Below are 18,943 nucleotides of genomic sequence, written 5' to 3' on the forward strand. Positions count from 1 at the left end.
TAGCCCTGTCTGGATGGATATCACAAATATTTAAATCTTCATTCCGTTTCAGCCTCCAGTATTGCCAGCCCCACACATTCAACCAGCATGAGATTTTAAAAAATGTGACATTTGGTGTTCTTTTTATTTGCCATCTGGCTTTTGCACCTTTTAAAGTCCACATATCCCTGCTTTACTCTGCAACAATGTGTGATGGAAACTTTTTTTAAAAAATGACAGCAGGAATTGTGCTGTATTCACATGAAAAACATGAACTATCATGACAAAATCTCAAGAGTTGGCAACACTGCAATGTCTTAGGCTGCTATTTTCAAATGGGACTAAAGAAGTTAGGCATCGGAATCCTATTGATTTTCAGTTGGTGTTTGGCATCCAAATCTCTCAGGCTCTTTTAAAAATCCCACCCTTTGGTTCCAATTCTCTCTCCCACTGGGAAACTTATGGGGGGGGGGGGAAAGTCATTCTAGGGTAAAATATAAATACCACATACCAAACTTGGTCTAAGTGCCACTGTAATACAAGTAATACTGTGCACATTTTTCCTTGATTCTTCTTGGGTTCTTCTTTGTTCAGGGCTTCTTTCTGCCAGTTATCTTTGTGAATCACAACAGAGAAACCTCACTGTCAATAGACCTCGCTGATGGGAGATGTTGTTTTCCCCTTACATTTTGCCCAAAACTTCTTTTTCACCCCAGTTGGCCCTGCCCTGTTGTACTGGCCATCATTAAATATTAACCCAACAGTGGATACTGGAGAACTACATGCATTCACTTTGGACGCTTTATTGTATATGGATGTATCCTGACTTGCTGGGGTTATAGTTCTCCCTCCTTTTGGCTGAAACAGACTAATTAAAAAGAACAGGAGTTATTATGGCACCTTAGAGACTAACAAATTTATTTGAGCATAAGATTTTAAAAGTTTATGCTCAAATAAATTTGTTAGTCTCTAAGGTGCCACAAGTACTCCTGTTCTTTTTGGGGATACAGACTAACACGACTGCTACTCTGGGACTAATTAAGTTAGCTATATAATTATTATTCTAATAACCCTCATCATAAGCCTCAGCTATTTTTATGTTGCTGTAAAAGATGGTTCCATATCTACATTTTTGCTGCCCTAACAAATATAAATGTGCTCCTCAGGTCAGCTGGCACTGATAATTTTTCTAAGATAATGAATGTAGAAGGGGACAAAAGTACATCTCTTTTGAATCCTGCAAGAACACACATCTATAGAAACATAACTCCTTAACAATGTCAAGGTTCCTCCCCCACTCTGAACTCTAGGGTACAGATGTGGGGACCTGCATGAAAAACCTCCTAAGCTTATCTTTACCAGCTTAGGTCAAAACTTCCCCAAGGTACAAAATATTACTCCCGTTATCCTTGGATTGGCCGCTACCACCACCAAACTAATACTGGTTACTGGGGAAGAGCTGTTTGGACGCGTCCTTCCCCCCAAAATACTTCCCAAAACCTTGCACCCCACTTCCTGGACAAGGTTTGGTAAAAAGCCTCACCAATTTGCTTAGGTGACTACAGATCCAGACCCTTGGATCTGAAGAACACTGAACAATCCTCCCAACACTTGCACCCCCCTTTTCCTGGGAAATGTTGGATAAAAAGCCTCACCAATTTGCATAGGTGACCACAGACCCAAACCCTTGGATCTGAGAACAATGAAAAAGCATTCAGTGTTTTACAAGAAGACTTTTAATAAAAAATAGAAGTAAATAGAAATAAAGAAATCCCCCCTGTAAAATCAGGATGGTAGATATCTTACAGGGTAATTAGATTCAAAACATAGAGAACCCCTCTAGGCAAAACCTTAAGTTACAAAAAAGATACACAGACAGAAATAGTTATTCTATTCAGCACAATTCTTTTCTCAGCCATTTAAAGAAATCATAATCTAACACATACTTAGCTAGATTACTTATTAAAAGTTCTAAGACTCCATTCCTGTTCTGTCCCCGGCCAAGACGACTACAGACAGACCGCAGACCCTTTGTTTCTCTCCCTCCTCCCAGCTTTTGAAAGTATCTTGTCTCCTCATTGGTCATTTTGGTCAGGTGCCAGCGAGGTTACCTTTAGCTTCTTAACCCTTGTCACGGTTCCTCCCCCACTCTGAACTCTAGGGTACAGATGTGGGGACCTGCATGAAAAACCTCCTAAGCTTATCTTTACCAGCTTAGGTCAAAACTTCCCCAAGGTACAAAATATTACACCCGTTATCCTTGGATTGGCCGCTACCACCACCAAACTAATACTGGTTACTGGGGAAGAGCTGTTTGGACGCGTCCTTCCCCCCAAAATACTTCCCAAAACCTTGCACCCCACTTCCTGGACAAGGTTTGGTAAAAAGCCTCACCAATTTGCCTAGGTGACTACAGACCCAGACCCTTGGATCTTAAGAACAATGAACAATCCTCCCAACACTTGCACCCCCACTTTCCTGGGAAATGTTGGATAAAAAGCCTCACCAATTTGCATAGGTGACCACAGACCCAAACCCTTGGATCTGAGAACAATGAAAAAGCATTCAGTGTTTTACAAGAAGACTTTTAATAAAAAATAGAAGTAAATAGAAATAAAGAAATCCCCCCTGTAAAATCAGGATGGTAGATATCTTACAGGGTAATTAGATTAAAAAACATAGAGAACCCCTCTAGGCAAAACCTTAAGTTACAAAAAAGATACACAGACAGAAATAGTTATTCTATTCAGCACAATTCTTTTCTCAGCCATTTAAAGAAATCATAATCTAACACATACCTAGCTAGATTACTTACTAAAAGTTCTAAGACTCCATTCCTGTTCTGTCCCTGGCCAAGACGACTACAGACAGACCGCAGACCCTTTGTTTCTCTCCCTCCTCCCAGCTTTTGAAAGTATCTTGTCTCCTCATTGGTCATTTTGGTCAGGTGCCAGCGAGGTTACCTTTAGCTTCTTAACCCTTTACAGGTGAGAGGAGCTTTCCCCTGGCCAGGAGGGATTTCAAAGGGGTTTACCCTTCCCTTTATATTTATGACACGCCCCCCAAATCTCAGCTAGGGTGAAACACTGGCTGGGATTTCTTCCTGGAGCTCTAGGAAAACAGAGTTAATAAGACACATGCATCTCTAAATATACTACCAAGTACATAAAGACTAACAATATTTTCCACATCTCAAGGACGATTTTAACCAGTTGATTCTGGGAAACTTTCACGGGAGAGTGCATCAGCCACTTTGTTAGAAGCTCCTGAGATGTGTTGGATGTCGAAAGCAAAATCTTGGAGAGCTAAACTCCACCGAAGAAGTTTTTTGTTAGTTTCTTTGACAGTGTGAAGCCACTTTAGTGCAGCATGGTCGGTTTGCAGGTGGAAACGCCGTCCCCAAACATATGGGCGTAGCTTTTCCAGAGCGTAGACAATGGCATAACATTCTTTTTCAGTGACTGACCAGTTGCTTTCCCTCTCAGACAGTTTTTTGCTGAGAAACACTACAGGGTGGAATTCTTGATCAGGTCCTTTCTGCATTAAAACTGCTCCCACACCACGCTCGGATGCATCTGTGGTTACTAGGAACGGTTTGTCAAAGTCTGGGGCCCTTAGTACAGGGTCAGACATGAGTGTCGCTTTAAGCTTGTTAAAGGCCTTCTGACACTTTCCGGTCCACTGAACAGCATTTGGCTGTTTCTTTTTGGTTAGGTCTGTCAGTGGGGCAGCGATTTGGCTGTAGTGCGGTACAAATCGTCTGTAATAACCGGCCAAGCCTAAGAAGGATTGAACCTGTTTCTTTGACTTTGGGACAGGCCACTTTTGGATAGCATCCACTTTGGCCTGTAGGGGGCTGATAGTTCCTTGACCCACCTGGTGTCCAAGGTAAGTCACTCTGTTTAGGCCTATTTGACACTTCTTAGCCTTAACAGTTAGTCCTGCCTCCCTTATGCGCTCAAGGACTTTTTGTAGATGTTCCAGGTGGTCTGCCCAGGAATCCGAAAATATGGCCACATCGTCAAGGTAGGCGACTGCATATTCTCCTAATCCCGCTAGGAGACCATCTACAAGTCTTTGGAAAGTGGCGGGTGCATTTCGCAGCCCGAAAGGGAGTACATTAAATTCATACAGCCCGAGATGTGTGATGAAGGCTGACCTTTCCTTGGCAGATTCATCTAGCGGTACCTGCCAGTACCCCTTGGTTAAGTCCAAGGTAGAGATGAACTGGGCCCGTCCCAGTTTCTCTAATAGTTCATCAGTGCGTGGCATTGGATAGTTGTCTGGGCAAGTTACAGCATTTAGCTTATGGTAGTCCACGCAAAAACGTATTTCCCCATCTGGTTTGGGAACTAGAACCACTGGAGAGGCCCATGCACTTTCAGAGGGGCGGATTACACCCATCTGTAGCATATCCTGGATCTCCCGTTCTATAGCAGTTTTAGCTTGAGGAGACACCCGGTAAGGGTGGACCCTAATTGGGTGAGCATTACCTGTGTCAATGGAGTGGTATGCCCGTTCAGTCAGTCCTGGGGTGGCTGAGAACGTTGGCGCGTAGCTAGTGCACAGCTCCTGGATCTGCTGTCACTGCATACGCCCAAGGGTCATGGAGAGGTTCACCTCTTCCACACCACCAGCACATTTCCCTTCGTAATAGACACCTTCAGGCCACTCAGCGTCGTCTCCTCCCTGGGCTGTAAACTGACAAACCTTTAATTCTCTGGAATAAAAGGGCTTTAGAGAATTAATATGATACACCTTAGGCTTTCGGTTGGAGGTGGGGAATGCTATGAGATAATTAACAGCTCCCAGGCGCTCCTGGACCACGAATGGCCCTTCCCACGATGCTTCCATTTTATGGGCCTGGAGCGCCTTTAAGACCATGACCTGGTCTCCTACTTTGAAGGAACGCTCTCTGGCATGTTTATCATACCAGGCTTTTTGCTCTTTTTGAGCATCCTGTAAGTTTTCTCTAGCAAGGGCTAAAGAGGTTCGGAGGGTGTTTTGTAGGTTGGTTACAAAGTCCAGAATGTTAGTTCCTGGAGAAGGTGTAAATCCCTCCCATTGCTGCTTCACCAACTGCAATGGCCCCTTAACCTCACGGCCATATACAAGTTCAAATGGGGAAAACCCTAAACTGGGATGTGGTACAGCTCTGTAGGCAAAGAGCAACTGCTGCAATACTAGGTCCCAATCATTGGAGTGCTCATTTACGAATTTACGTATCATGGCCCCCAAAGTTCCATTAAACTTCTCCACCATGCCATTTGTTTGATGATGGTAAGGAGTGGCAACCAAGTGATTTACCCCATGAGCTTCCCAAAGGTTTTTCATAGTTCCTGCCAGGAAATTAGTCCCTGCATCTGTGAGGATGTCGGAGGGCCAACCTACCCTGGCAAAAATGTCTGCTAGTGCCTGGCACACACTTTTAGCCCTGGTGTTGCTTAGAGCTACTGCTTCCGGCCATCGGGTGGCAAAATCCATGAAAGTCAGTATGTACTGCTTTCCTCTGGGTGTCTTTTTCGGAAAAGGACCCAGAATATCCACAGCTACTCGCTGAAATGGAACTTCAATGATGGGGAGTGGCTGGAGAGGAGCTTTGACCTGGTCTTGGGGTTTTCCCACTCTTTGGCACACCTCACAAGACTGGACATAGGTAGAAACATCCTTGCCCATTCCCTCCCAGTGGAATGACCCCCCCAAACGGTCTTTGGTCCTGTTCACCCCAGCATGGCCACTAGGGTGATCATGGGCTAAGCTCAAGAGCTTGGCCCGGTATTTAGTTGGAACTACCAACTGTCTCTGAGGATGCCAGTCTTCCTGGTGTCCCCCAGAAAGAGTTTCCTTGTATAAAAGTCCTCTTTCTACAACAAACCTGGATCGATTAGAAGAGCTGAGAGGCGGTGGGTTGCTCCGTGCCGCCGTCCACGCTCTCTGGAGGCTTTCATCTGCTTCCTGTTCGGTCTGGAACTGTTCCCTTGATGCTGGAGACATCAGTTCCTCATTGGATTGGGGACATAGGCTTGGTCCCTCTGGAAGCGATATAGGGGATGGAGCTGTTTCTGTTGACTGTGAACCGCTCTCCGCTGGTGCACTATGTTGGGATTCAGGCTCCGGCTGAGCCTCTTGTGGAGGGTTATCGGCTGCTGCCAGTTCAGGTTCGGTGGGGCCCTCTGGTGTTGAGGTTGCAAGTACTGGATTCAGTGCTGGCACGGGGTCTGGTGTTGGTTGTTTGGCTGGTTCCGGTTCTGGGACTGGTTCCGTCTGGGTCTCTGGGACTGGATCCACTACTGCTGTTGCAGACATTGGCCTGGGGTCCGGGTCCATCACCTCTGACCGGGCCCTGATAGAAGTTTCCGGAACAGAGCTAGGCCCCACGGCTTGTTTAGCCTGGCTGCGGGTGACCGTTCCCACCCTCTTGGCCTGCTTCACGTGATTGGCCAAGTCTTCCCCCAACAGCATGGGGATGGGATAATCATCATAGACTGCAAAAGTCCACATTCCTGACCAGCCCTTGTACTGGACAGGCAACTTGGCTGTAGGCAAATTGAAAGAGTTGGACTTGAAGGGTTGAATCGTCACTTGGATCTCTGGGTTGATTAAATTGGGGTCCACTAAGGAAGCATGGATAGCTGACACTTGTGCTCCGGTGTCCCTCCACGCGGTGACCTTCTTCCCGCCCACACTCACAGTTTCCCTCCGCTCCAAGGGTATCTGGGAGGTATCTGGGCCTGTGGACCTCTGGTGTGATTCCGGTGCAATGAACTGTAATCTGTTGGGGTTCTTGGGGCAGTTGGCCTTTACATGCCCCAGCTCGTTACATTTAAAACATCGTCCAGCTGACGGGTCACCGGGGCGAGGTGGGTTGCTGGAGAACGGGGTGGTGGGACGATAAGGGGTCTGGAGGGTTCTTTGGGAGGTAGGTGGGGCTTTGGGCGGCCCCCGGTAATAGGGTGTGGTATGGGGTGGTCCCTTCTGGTCTCAGCTCCAACTGCGACCAGTTTTCTTCTTCTCTGCCACCTCCACCCATCTGGCTCCAATCTCTCCTGCCTCGATTACAGTTTTGGGTTTCCCATCTAGGATGTATCTTTCTATTTCCTCAGGAACACCCTCTAAGAATTGTTCCATTTGCATTAGGAAGGGCAAATTTACTGGAGATTCAACACTTGCTCCTGATATCCAGGCATCCCAATGTTTCACAATGTGGTAGGCATGTCGGGTAAATGACATGTCTGATTTCCACCTTAGGGCTCGGAACCTCCGACGAGACTGCTCGGGTGTTATCCCCATTCTGACTCTCGCCTTGGATTTAAACAGTTCATACTTGTTCATATGTTCTTTAGGCATTTCAGCTGCCACCTCAGCTAAGGGTCCACTGAGCTGCGGCCTCAGCTCTACCATGTATTGGTCAGTAGAGATGTTGTACCCAAGGCAGGCCCTTTCGAAGTTTTCTAAGAAGGCCTCAGTATCATCACCTGCCTTGTAGGTGGGGAACTTTCTGGGATGGGAAGTGGTACCTGGAGAAGGATTGCTAGGGTTTGTTGGTATATTCTGCTGGGCCTTTATCCTCTCCATCTCCTCCACATGCTTCCTTGCCTCCATTTCCCTCTTGTGGGCAGCCTCCTGTACCTCCTTCTCCAGCCGCATGAGTTCTATCTGTCTTTCATGTTCCCTTTGTTTTTCCTCAGCCTGAAATTTGGCTAATTCCAGCTGTAGTCGAGCCGAGGATTTGGCCATTCTAACCTCTCTGTTTTTAATTAACTTTACACCCGAGGTTTAGAAATAAACAAACAAAACTTGGCTGTAAAATTTTGCTGTGCTGGAATAGAATACCTATTCTCTGATAGTGATTGTCAGCCTACAGAAAAAGACAATTCCCTTGTCTCTGCTCTGGGCCCAAATTAAAGCAAAAAACCTCCAACTACTTGGAAACCTGCTTACCCAGCCCAAAGAAAAAAAAAATTTCTTTTCAAACCTGTGCTCCTTGTAAAACAAAAAAAAATCAAAATCCTAAAAAAAACCCTGCTACTTTTGTCTCCAGGCAAATGGGTAGAGCACACACCCCCTATTTACTTTTAGGAAGAAAAGAAAAAAAAAACCTCTGGGTTGGAAGACTGTGAATTTCCCTGCAGGAGTTAAGTACCCTGCCTCCAGGCAAAGAAAACCTGCAATTCACAAGATAATCCCCTTTTGTCTCTGCTTGGCCACAAAGCAGAGAAAAAACAATCTGCTTTCAGTTTCAACTGCTTCCTTTCCAAAGGAAAAAAAAATTCTTTTTTAAAATCTGTATTTCTAGTTCAAAAAATCTCAACTGGATCTCAAAATGATTTCAGGTTAATCCCACCGCTGCCACCATGTCAAGGTTCCTCCCCCACTCTGAACTCTAGGGTACAGATGTGGGGACCTGCATGAAAAACCTCCTAAGCTTATCTTTACCAGCTTAGGTCAAAACTTCCCCAAGGTACAAAATATTACACCCGTTATCCTTGGACTGGCCGCTACCACCACCAAACTAATACTGGTTACTGGGGAAGAGCTGTTTGGACGCGTCCTTCCCCCCAAAATACTTCCCAAAACCTTGCACCCCACTTCCTGGACAAGGTTTGGTAAAAAGCCTCACCAATTTGCTTAGGTGACTACAGATCCAGACCCTTGGATCTGAAGAACACTGAACAATCCTCCCAACACTTGCACCCCCCTTTTCCTGGGAAATGTTGGATAAAAAGCCTCACCAATTTGCATAGGTGACCACAGACCCAAACCCTTGGATCTGAGAACAATGAAAAAGCATTCAGTGTTTTACAAGAAGACTTTTAATAAAAAATAGAAGTAAATAGAAATAAAGAAATCCCCCCTGTAAAATCAGGATGGTAGATATCTTATAGGGTAATTAGATTCAAAACATAGAGAACCCCTCTAGGCAAAACCTTAAGTTACAAAAAAGATACACAGACAGAAATAGTTATTCTATTCAGCACAATTCTTTTCTCAGCCATTTAAAGAAATCATAATCTAACACATACCTAGCTAGATTACTTACTAAAAGTTCTAAGACTCCATTCCTGTTCTGTCCCCGGCCAAGACGACTACAGACAGACCGCAGACCCTTTGTTTCTCTCCCTCCTCCCAGCTTTTGAAAGTATCTTGTCTCCTCATTGGTCATTTTGGTCAGGTGCCAGCGAGGTTACCTTTAGCTTCTTAACCCTTTACAGGTGAGAGGAGCTTTCCCCTGGCCAGGAGGGATTTCAAAGGGGTTTACCCTTCCCTTTATATTTATGACAAACACTCTCGGAAAACTATGGGGATTACAAGTTTCTCTCTCTCATTAGCATTAGCAGGTTGAATATAAACCTTTGAGTCTATTGGGATAATATGGTTAGAAAGCATTTTTGTATTTAATCTTCTTGCAAGCCTTTCTAGGGATACAAACTTGTTACTAGGATTGAATTTGCATTGCTGGGATGGGGCCAGATTCTGCCAGCTTTACTGCAGTTCAATAGTACCTTACTCTGTGAAACGTCCCAGTGAGACCAATGGGAACATTTGGAGAACAAAGGTATGGCTCAGTGTGAGTAGGGAAGGCAGCATATGCACAGCATAATAAAGCAAATGAATGTTGAGAGTTTGGATTTAGCTCATCCGTAGACCTCGAAAGATTTGAGCACAGATTTTCCATCCTCATTCCTAGCTCTGTATTTTTACAGCGCAATATGCAGGCAAAACTGTAGGTCTGGTATTAGAATGCTCAGCAAGACAAAGCTGAATATGCATCTGCCCTCCATGCCACAGTGTTCTTTCAATCCCTTCGCTGCAATGGGTATTTCCGAAGGCTCTGCACACTCTCCTGTTGCATCTATATATATTTTTTCCATCTTTTCACTCGCGGACTACTTGGATTTGCCCATGCTCACACTTCAAGGCCATCAGAGTGATTAAGTTTTCCTTGCATGTATGCGCACGGACAGCAAACTGTAATCACACTTTCTTGAGGACTTTTGGAGAGCACACTTTAAATTCAGTTTTTGCATGGGATGGAATGTTGATTGCCAAGGCCAGGGGGCAAAGTTCCTAAAACCTCTTGCCAGAGCCCTGGAACAGAGAGAATTAAACCCTCAAGGATCCTACACCCTTTGCAATTAGGACCAGCCACCCACTTTATGTCAGTGACTGTACAGATGACAGAAAGGGCAAATGTTAGTGCTTAGATACTATGGTGAGGGGAACAAACACAAAACTGTTGATCAATCAATGCAATGCACTGAGTATATTTAACAGGGGATGGATGCGGCAGCAATTAACACATCGGAGGATGGGCCTCCCATAACAATTGCTCAGCAACAACAAAATGAGACCCAGAAGATTCTGACAGCTCCCTTTGCAATAGGATCCTGCATGCATCTTGCAAATGCTTGTGTGAATGGGATGAGAGAAAATTAAACATGAACTCTTCACTCAGTCAATCAGTCCTATATTGCCCCACGTTTTTCTAGTAATGTGTTAGGCAAGGTGTCATAAATATAAAGGGAAGGGTAAACCCCTTTAAAATTCCTCCTGGCCAGAGGAAAAATCCTCTCACCTGTAAAGGGTTAAGAAGCTAAAGGTAACCTTGCTGGCACCTGACCAAAATGACCAATGAGGAGGCAAGATACTTTAAAAAGCTGGAAGGAGGGAGAAAAACAAAGGGTCTGTGTCTGATGCTTTTGCTGGGGACAGAACAGGAATGGAGTCTTAGAACTTAGTAAGTAATCTAGCTAGGTATGTGTTAGATTATGATTTTTTTAAATGGCTGAGAAAATAGCTGTGCTGAATAGAATGACTATTCCTGTCTGTGTGTCTTTTTTGTAACTTAAGGTTTTGCCTAGAGGGATTCTCTATGTTTTGTATCTAATTACCCTGTAAGGTATTCGCCATCCTGATTTTACAGAGGTGATTCCTTTTTACTTCTATTAAAAGTCTTCTTGTAAGGAAACTGAATGCTTTTTCATTGTTCTCAGATCCAAGGGTTTGGGTCTGTAGTTGTTAGGATAAAGATATTCAGGTCTGTCTGTAAAGGCCTATACTCTAAGAATTTAGGTGTATTCTTATCACTTGGCTAATTATAGAGGTATAGAAGAAAGAATCAAAATCACTGTCTGCTGGTGTAAGGGCCTTCTCTTACTGTGACAGTCTGAGGCCCTGTTCTGAGGCTAAAGCCTTTGGCTAAGCAGCAGAGGCAGCCATAAGCTGGGAAGCGAACAGTCACATCCTCACATTCCAAACTAGTCACATTGAAATAAGGTGCTATTGGGCTGTTAGGCACTATCAGGACAGAATTGTATTCCTATCACCTCCAGAGAAAGGGAAGTGCCTAGAAAATGTAAAAGGAAACTTAGTTTGATAGCATCCTGTCTGGCAAGAACTCACTTATCAATAGCTGGGATGTGAAATCCTCACTTCTGTATTGTCTTGTCATTATAGTTCCCACTTTGCTACTGTTTTTTCTGTATAATCTCTGTCTGGTTCTGTGATTGTTCCTGTCTGCTGTATAATTAATTTTGCTGGGTGTAAACTAATTAAGGTGGTGGAATATAATTGGTTACATAATCACGTTACAATATGTTAGGATTGGTTAGTTAAATTTCAGGAAAATGATTGGTTAAGGTATAGCTAAGCAGAACTCAAGTTTTACTATATAATCTGTTGTCAATGAGGAAGTGGGTGGGTGGGTGAGATGGGAATGGGGGTAAGAAAATTGGAATCATGTTTTGCTAAAGGGGGAAATGGGAACAGGGAATGGGGGTGAGGAAGTTGGAATCATGTTTGGCTAAGGGTAGGAATGGGAACAGGGACACAGGTGTAAGGCTCTGTGGTGTCAGAGCTGGGAAGGAGGATACTAAGGAAGGAAACTGGAATCATGCTTGCTGGAAGTTCACCCCAATAAACATTGAATTGTTTGCACCTTTGGACTTCGGGTATTGTTGCTCTCTGTTCATGCGAGAAGGACCAGGGAAGTAAGTGGGTGAAGGAATAAGCCCCCTAACAGTGGTCACCTATGCAAATTGGTGAGGATTTTTACCAAACCTTCCCCAGGAAGTGGGGTGCAAGGGTTGGGAAGATTTTGGGGGGAAAGAAGTTTCCAAACTATGTTTTTTCAGGAACCCAGATAAAGTTTGGTGGTGGCAGTGGAAGTCCAAGGGCAGAGGGTAAAATAGTTTGTACCTTGGGGAAGTTTTAACCTAAGCTGGTAAAAGTAAGCTTTGGAGGTTTTCATGCAGGTCCCCACATCTGTACCCTAGAGTTCAGAGTGGGGGAGGAACCTTGACACAAGGGCTGTGAGGCCCAGTAAGGAAAACACTTCCTACAATTCCCTAATCTTCATTATCTTTTGCATCCTCACAAACTACTGCCTTTTCATGGGAGATTCAAAGTCCCAGATGTTTCACTTAGCCCATCTCTTGATTATGAATGATAATTATCCAGCCTGGGAACAGAAACAACATGTGACTGATCTGAGTTACCACAAACAAACAACGCAGCAGAAATGTGTACTGGTGTTTATCAACTGAATGTAGCACTCTGTTTTCAAAAGAAAACAAACATTTAAAAAAAAAACAACCCAAAGTCTTTATTAAAAACATTCATTAATAGAATGTATTTGTTACTAATACATTTATGAAAACTACAGTCTGCCCTCAGAAGTTCTGTTTAATTAGAACAGTAAACTATTCTCTGTGAATTATTCACTCAGCTCTAAGAATAAAAATGTGATGGGAATTATTTGTACAGCTGTAATATCAGAGCCACTGGAAAAACCTAAAAAGCAAAGAGTGCTTTAAAGATCAAAATGTTTAAGGAGGTTGCATGTCACGTCCATACATGAGCCAGTCGTCTGCCTTGAGTATCAATAACAAACTTCTGAAGTATTACTGAGCTATTTCAAATTAACTCAATTTTCACATGTGCAAATGGTCAGACAAAATAGAATGTCATGCAATGTAAGTAGGAAATATATCCCCAAATCTCTACTTTATCAAATGTGTCTACCCTTCTACAACTGCTTATGGAATTCTTTAAAACAATAGGCTTAGCCTGTATATGGAAATATTTTGGATGCAAAAATCTCTATTGAAAGATCTGTGTTATGACTCAACTTTAAATCATATTAACCTACATAGCTTTTGATTTTTTAACATGCATCACATATTTTGATAGAAATGTCAAACCATCAAAATAAAAATGATAAAGTCTTGCAAAGTACTGTGCTTCATTCTAGGTAATATTGCCAAAGCAATAATAAAACACTTTACCAATCAACCAGTTAATGGCCAACGCGAGTTGTTATAAGACATTAGGTGGTGCTGACAGGGCTTAATTCATCTAGCTGACCATTAACTCAACAATAAAAAGGTTACTAGTAGAGAGTATAAAAATTGTTCATATAAATCTCAGTTATGTTGCTATTAAAATATTCAATTAGTTTTCTAAAATAATTTACTTCATCACCATAATGTAATAGCAGTGATTTATCTCAAATACTTTATTTCAGTCAGTATTGGCCTAATAAGCAGAACTGTTGCCCAATTACAATCCTAAATACAGAAGATAATTTGATGATTATGGATTTGTATCAACAGCCATATACAGAATATGGCTATTCGTACAAATTGCACAGGATGTGTCTATTGATCCATTGGGGTGTGCCGGTTGCAGATTGCTTTCTGCTGGTGTGTTGGGGACAGACAGAAGAGTCATCCTTGTGGGGAAGTCTCCATTAGCGAAGGGCATCTCAGAACTCCAGTTGGAGGGTGCCCAAGCAGATGTGCTGAATCAACACATCCTCCACCAAGAATAGCCTTTCCCTGGCTGGCACCATGTACCCTGTGGACTGTGGCAGACAGCTCCAGGCCAGCATTTTGGACACTGAGCTGTGAACCCAGAAGCACAAAATCTGGCCCAAAGGATACCATTTACTGGAGCCAGTAGTGTTGTGAAATTAAAAGGATGGTGTGTGCAGGAGGGACATATCCATAGGCATCTGAACATCTGGATCACTTTGCAGGATTGGTGCCTTAATCCGTCAGTACCAGACAGTGAGCTGTGCTGTTCTCCCAGTAACTGACTCTGGTTAGATCCTGGATGTCGCCAATGCTGTGCTACCAAACAATTGCTAGGAAGGATCCTTTTGTCTCCAACGTCATGTGTCATTCTGTATGATGTTTCATACCTAGTGTAATTGTCCTTTTTATTGAAATCAATGTCTGAAATTGAGTAATACCTATATAATATTCATATTGTGAATAGGCATAAAATATGGAACAGGGCTGGGAGGGATTCAGGACATTTTAAATGTATCCAAAATACAGATAGAAATCTCATTCCAAATGGATTTAATAAACATTTGTACACCATGAAGACGTTAATTAAGAAGCTAGCATATAAAAACTCAGCTAATTTCCTAATTAAATCAACATAGAGCTGTAAATTGGTTGCCAGTGTCACTGTGTCTTGTAGGTGAAATGCATAACTTTTAATAGGCAATTAGTCAGTTCTTCATAATCCAGACTGTTACTATTCTCTTGAATAGTTATTCAATAATGCTGTCAACTTGGCACACATTATCTGTTGATGCAAAATGATGAAAAAACAGTAAATACCAGAACATTAGATTGGAGAGTCATCAGAGAAAGAGATTTTGAATTGCAGTATGCCAGTCTAAATCCAGAATTACTCCAGTGAATCCATGAGGTTACACCACATTTACATCACTATTAAAAAGTTTAGAACCTATCTGTCTTCCTTTGGTACTTTTATGGCCCCCATTCTGTAGTATCTGAGTTTTTTTAATGTATTTATTCTCACAGTACCCCTGTGAGATAGAGAACTAATATTATCCCTATTTTACAGACAGCGAACTGAGGCACAGAAAAACTAGGGAACAAAATTTAGATCCCCGAAATCCCTGCTCAGTTGCCACGTAACACTATAGGTGCCTACATTTCCAGCAGAAGAATTTCTTACATGCTTGCATTTCTGCTGCTACGTACTCCCATGGGATGTGGGGGGACCTAGTTTCAAGTCCTTCCTCAGCTATATGCAAAGCAGGGATTTGAGCCAGCAACCCTACCTTTTAGGTGGTGGCCCCTCACCACTGAGCTGTGGAATCACTTTCTTGTTCTGTGTCCCAGTGATTATAAGTACTGCATATAAAGTGACACAGCTTCACCAGGACAGATCCACCCTAGAACAGGACAGGTAAGAAACCTTGATTCAAATCCCTGCTCCACATTATACCAGGTGAAGGAAATTTGAACCTGGGTTTCCCACAGCCATGAACAAACCACCAGATGAAAAGTTATAATGAGGTTTTTCCTCCTCCTCAATTTTGCGAGAGCTCAGGCACATGACTCTGGGAGAGGGTACATGGCTGTGACTCCCAAGTGGAGGGAGTCGCTCTGAGGGGCAGGGCTTAAACTACACCCTTATCATTGGCATTTCCTACTGGATAGCTTAGGCAGCTCCTTTGTGAATTCCTGTGCATTGTATAGGGAGCTTGGTCACCTAACTCAGGGCTGTGAATTGCACTCGGAGACAATGTGCCTAAATGTTAGATGCTGCATCTCTGAGTCTATGTCCCCTCTGGGAAGATAACCCTTAGTGATTTGCCTAAAGTCATATAGTACATGCAAGGCAGGGCAGGAATTCAACTCTCCTAAGTCCTAAGCTAATGTTCTAACCACTGGACCATCCTTTCTCCAGCATACTAGACTGCTCTAGAGTACTATCAAAAGAGGCCTATTCTGAATAAGTTGTGTAAACAAGCTCATACAAAAATATAGCACAATTCAGGTGAGCAGATGATTCATATAGAAAATAACTCTTTATAGTGAACTCTTCCATTGCTGTGAACTTCACCCTACACAACATATGCCTCCTCAAAGTAGGAGTCAAGTGGTTCATGGCCCTTGTGCTGGCCCTCTGACCAGTGGCAAATTTCTCCCAAGAGATCACCTTTCAGGTTGGTTCACAAGATATATTGCACATTCTTTTCTCTCACACCCCTCTTGCACTTTGATTCTGTTTGAATTAGATCTGATTGCCCAGATCCTGCAAAGACTTATGATTGAGCCATGAAAGACAATAGTTTGAACCACATTTATTTCCACCCTTCTTCCTATTCATTCTTCTTGTCTAACATGGATCTCTTCTTTGTCCTGCTACTATTGGTGAACAAGTCTTCTCCTCTGTAGCCCCTTTCCACCTCATTGACTTCCTCTTTTCTCCTAATTTCATGTTAAAACCCATTGCCTAATTTCTCTTTCTGTCAGTTATTGGCTTTGTGACTGAATGTTTTAATTTAGTCACCACATAACGTCTGCACACAATTTTCTGTAATTTATGCCACATGCTACCTTGTGTTATCTCACTCCATTAAGCAACACTGCAATGTGGTGGAAAGATGACACAATCCTGAATAAAGTTGTATTGTTTATAAAGTCAACAGGAGCTGCTTTTGAATATCAGCACTTTTGATATACACTGCTTATACACAGATCTAGCTGAAAAAAGCCACATCTTTTCCCAAGTTTTTAATGAAATTTTTTACTTCAAATTTTTGAATTTCTAAGATTTTTGACCACTCTATAAACAGGTTTTTTTTAAAAAAAAAAAAACAGCCAAAAAGGTCTTGAAAATATTTTTTGGGAAAAAGAAAACAGTGCCTGAATATGGAGTTAAGAGCCTAACTTTAGGCACCTAGTTTTGAAAATCTTGGCCATCAGAGCATTTATAGGCATGCCACCTGTTGTTATTCCATGTAATTTACACAACATAAGTGTACATGAAACCCAGACTTGACCTACCCCAGGCTTTTGACAGTAAAACTGGACAGAGGAGGATTTGTTAAAAAAAAATAATAATAATCAAAGACTCCTTGGCCCAGCTCTATTATTTACTTTCGACCTTGCTCAGGATCATGCAAGCTGACAGATCCCATGATTTACCACTGATGCCAGCCAAGAGCTGAGCACCCTCACCTCACATTGACATTAACAGGTGCGGATGCTGCTCAGTAACTTGTAGCCTCAAATCCAAGGAGCACTCACTTTTTTTTAATTGCATTTGCATGGTGCAGAGTTATTTCCCCATTTTTTTAATGTACGCCAATGTGCAGTTTATCAGCTCTCCTTTCCTTGTCAAAAAAAAGGGGGGGTTCTTGCACAATGTTCCCTACTCCAACTGGGAGGCTATTGCTAAAATATAGCAGATGTGTGAGACTTGCAAATTAGAGATGTGACTATCTGAGAAGTTAAAAACTATGAAAACAGGCTGAATAAAAGAAACTTGTCTATTGGGTCCTATTTAGGTCTGTTTATATATCTGTATCTAAGTCTATAGGCCCGATTTGGTAAGGTATCAAGGTGATTAAAAATGCAGTGAGGCACTTAGGGGTTGATCTACAAAGGAGATTTAGGCTCATTGTTGCAATCTAACTTTAAGTGCCCTCTGCTTACTGGAATCCTCAGCCCTGAGTTAGGCGCCAAGGCTCCCTATACAATGCATGGGGAAAGTTAGGTGCCTCAGGAAAGGATTCACAGAAACCAGCAAGCTGAGTGGGGAACCACCTAAGCCAAGGAAATGCCCAGGAGAGGGGTGTGGCCTAAGCCTTGCCCCTCTTGGGGAGTTGGGAGCCTAGTCTGGGCTGAAGGGAGGCACTTGTCAACACCCAGTATCCACAGCTGTGAACTATGTATCCTGTGGTTAGATGCATAAACCAGGTTGCAGAATAGTGGTGGTGCTCCTTCCTCTAGCCCAGTGTGTGGTGCACTCCTTCAGAAGGTGTGAGAACTTCACTCTGCCTGTTTCTAAGCAGGGTCTTGAAACTGGCTGTCCTACTTGCCAGGTGAGTGTTCTAATCAGGGGGGCTGCTCTGGGGTGGGTCTCTCTCAATCCTTTTTTTTTTTAAAGGTCTGTTTTATCGACAAAGAATGGAATTCTTGGTTTAACCTTGAACATTTTTGACAAATGGGAAAACCTTCTTCCACACACCGATAAGTTGAGCATCCTTGAGCACTAGGTCAGCTGCAGTGACTGGGGCATTTAGGGTGACATGGAGGTTCTGTCCATTCACTGCCCTGCCTTGCTTACTCTCCTTGCCCAGCTGCTCTGGAGTGGGGAATAAATAAATGTGCAGCACCCTCTTACATGGACTTCTTGGACATTAAGTCCAGGTGTACAGGAATTGGGGCAGAAAAAGGTTATTCTTCTTCTGCATGGTCATGTAGGCAAGTCTAATCTAGCTGAAAGTTACTACCTATTATAGTAAGTGTGTGTGTGTGTTAACTCCTAGCTCCAAAACACAGGACAATTCATTAAAGAACCATGTGGCATAAATGGATTCTATGAACATCTTTAATGTGTGTATCATTCAGGAAAATATACAAACTAAAATCAACACACATTTTTTTCTCATGCAGGGATGGAATATTTGACATCACTATCCTGCCATATTGTTTCCCTGCCATTTTTTAATATCACCTGCTGTTATTCAATAATGGAGGAGGGAGGGAGGAAAATGTGGGTGGAAATGACAGATGGGAATAGCTACATGATACAGTATATAATATTGCAATTATCTCCTGTGAAATTGGAGCCTGCAATAAGACAAGGCAACAAAAAGAGAATCCAGCTGAAGAAAAGAAGCGACAGAAGTGGGACTGGACTGCTGCGCTGGGTGGCACCGTGGAACAGCCATGGCCACAGCTTTCACCTGGAACCAGAACTGTGCAGGGGAGATCCCCATGTTCACAGGCTCAGGGGGCACTAGGGCTCAGGTGGTACCTCCCCTACTATTGGGCCTTAGGGGAAAACTGCAGCGAGCAGGCAGCCAGAAATTCCAGGAGGTAAAGCAGAAGTAGCCAAAGCCAGGACCTTTGGGTATTCTGGTCAAAACTGTGGAATGTTCTGACTTTCTCTACCCTGTGCTGAC

The sequence above is a fragment of the Lepidochelys olivacea genome (assembly GCF_965140295.1).
Source record: "Lepidochelys olivacea isolate rLepOli2 genome assembly, chromosome: 5".
Lineage (NCBI taxonomy): Eukaryota > Metazoa > Chordata > Testudines > Cheloniidae > Lepidochelys > Lepidochelys olivacea.